Source organism: Hordeum vulgare, chromosome 3H (assembly GCF_904849725.1).
Source record: "Hordeum vulgare subsp. vulgare chromosome 3H, MorexV3_pseudomolecules_assembly, whole genome shotgun sequence".
Lineage (NCBI taxonomy): Eukaryota > Viridiplantae > Streptophyta > Magnoliopsida > Poales > Poaceae > Hordeum > Hordeum vulgare.
In genome coordinates, this window is record NC_058520.1 from 209,901,877 (window position 1) to 209,904,404 (window position 2,528).

The window sequence follows — 2,528 nt, forward strand, 5'->3', positions numbered from 1 at the left end:
GATGAGCCCAGGCTCAAAATTGGATATTAGCAATGTAGAGTTGTAGGCCCAATTTGTTCCTAAACATTTAATCATTAATTTAACTTTAAGACTACTTCTACCTATGAGAAAAGCAAAGTGGAGTAAAATCTGAAGCACTACTGCAAAACAGTAATTTGCCATCAGCCAGTTCTTTGCCGTCCGCTGGCTGATGGCAAAGACCATCTTTGCCGTCAGCTGACCTAAAGCGGACGGTAAAGGGATCACTGATGGTAAAAATAATGTTTGCCATCGGCCAGGGCTTTGCCGTCTGCCTGCGGACGGCAAAGTGACCAAGGGCAGACGACAAAGAGGGCAGATGGGTCCCACTAGACCTTGGGCCTGGCCAGGTCCAACGGACGGGCTCTTTGCCGTCCGCTTGGCCTTTGCCATCCGCCGTTGGGCCCTTTGCCGTCCGGGGGCAGACGACAAAGCTGACGGCCGTTATCCCCTAGCCCCTCGCTCCACTACCCCACTCCCCACTCTGTCTCTCTCTAAACCATCCTGCGCGCCTCCCTCCTGCACCACCGGCGACCGGCTGCCCCTGCGCCGCCCCTACGCCGACCCCTGCGCCACCCCTGCGCCGCCCCCTCACCTGCCCCCCACCGCCGCCACCACTACCCCACACCGCCGCACAGCACCCCATCGCTGCCACCACTACCCCCCGCCGCCACCACTGCCCCCCGCCGCCGCACTGCCCCCGGCGACGCCCCACTGCCACGTCGCACCCGTCCTCCTCGCCGCCCCGACGCCCCAGCCGCCCCCACCGGTGAGTCCCCCCATTTTTTTGTTTTCCTTATTTTTATTTATGTTAAATTAGTTAGGTTAGTTTTTTAGTTTATTAGGTTAGTTAGGCTAGTTAGTTAGGTTATTAAATTAGTTTAGTTTAGGTTCAGTTTTAGTTTAGGTTTAGTTAGGTTAGTTTCCTATTTAGTAAATGAGAAAAGGAGGAGAAGAAGAAGGAGAAATGAGAAGAAGAAGAAGGAGAAAGGAGAAGAAGAAGAAGGAGAAAGGAGAAGAAGACAAATAAGAAGAAGAAGGAAAAGAAGAAGAAGGAAAAGGAAGGGAAGGAGAAGAAACAAGAAGAAGAAGAAGAAGAAGAAGGAAAAGGAAGGGAAGGAGAAGAAGAAGAAGAAGAAGAAGAAGAAGAAGAAGAAGAAGAAGGAAAAGGAAGGGAAGGAGAAGAAAGAAGAAGGAGAAGAAGAAGAAGGAGAAAGAAGAAGAAGAAGAAGGAGAAAGGAGAAGAAAAAAATAAGAAGAAGAAGGAAAAGAAGAAGAAGGAAAAGGAAGGGAAGGAGAAGAAAGAAGAAGAAGAAGAAGAAGAAGAAGAAGAAAAATAGGAGAGGAAGAGAAGAATAAGAGGAACAAAGAAAATAATAATAATAATAATAATAATAATAATAATAATAATAATAATAATAATAATAATAATAATAAGAAGAAGAAGAAGAAGAAGAAGAAGAAGAAGAGAAGAAGAAAAGAAGAAGAAGGAGAAGAAGAATAAGAGGAAAAAAGAAAAAAGAAAATTAGAATAAGAAGAAGAAGAAGAAGAAGAAGAAGAGAAGAAAAGAACAAGAAGGAGAAGAAGAATAAGAGGAAAAAATAAAAATGAAAATAAGAATAATAAGAAGAAGAAGAATAAGAGGAAAAAAGAAAATAAGAGTTAGGTCACATATTTTTTGATTATCTTATAAAAACATCATATTTGTGTTGATCGGGTGAATTTCAATGTGCAGTTGTTCGACGACCTCCACGTGTGTTGGACGAGCTCCGCCCCTACGTTTGTTGGTGAGCACAAATGACTTCTCCTTCTACCCCCTTAATTTGCTCTGTCCCGGTCTTCGTGCCGATGAAACTTGCTATCTATATATAGGTTTCTTCAATCATGAGTATGCGTGACCAGTATGCGTCTCCCGTTCGAAAGGGCGACATCTATAAATATGCATGTCTTTGCATATTTATAACCGCCATCCTTTCGAATTGTCCAACATTATCCACGGACAGCTCGAGTATGTGTAGATTGGGTTCGTTTTCCCGTATGCTGTGCTCTGGATCCGATGTGGAATTTCGTCAGTGCCTCCCCCATTGTTCTCCGGATGCACATCCTCTTTGTTTATTGCGGAGACGTGTATCAGGAGAACAGCGGGGAGGTGCTGCCGAAATTTTGCGTTGGATCCGGAGCAGAGCATGGGAAAACGAACCCAACCTACACATACTCGGGTGGGATTAGGACCTATCTTTACCTATTAGCGTGTAGGTTGCGTGGACGTAATAAAAATGGCGAACCTGATTAACCGATGAATATAAATGCTAAATTATATATAAATACATTTCTTCTGTCTTTAGTAGCTACGCAAGATGAGTGATCATGCGTGGATGTATACCGGTCACCCTAGTCAGAAAGAGATGACGAAAGAATGGTTTGTAAAAAACAAAGGAATTTGTGATAGCAACATTCACAAATGGCCAGGAAAGAAACTATTGCCCCTATCCTAGATGCGACAACTATA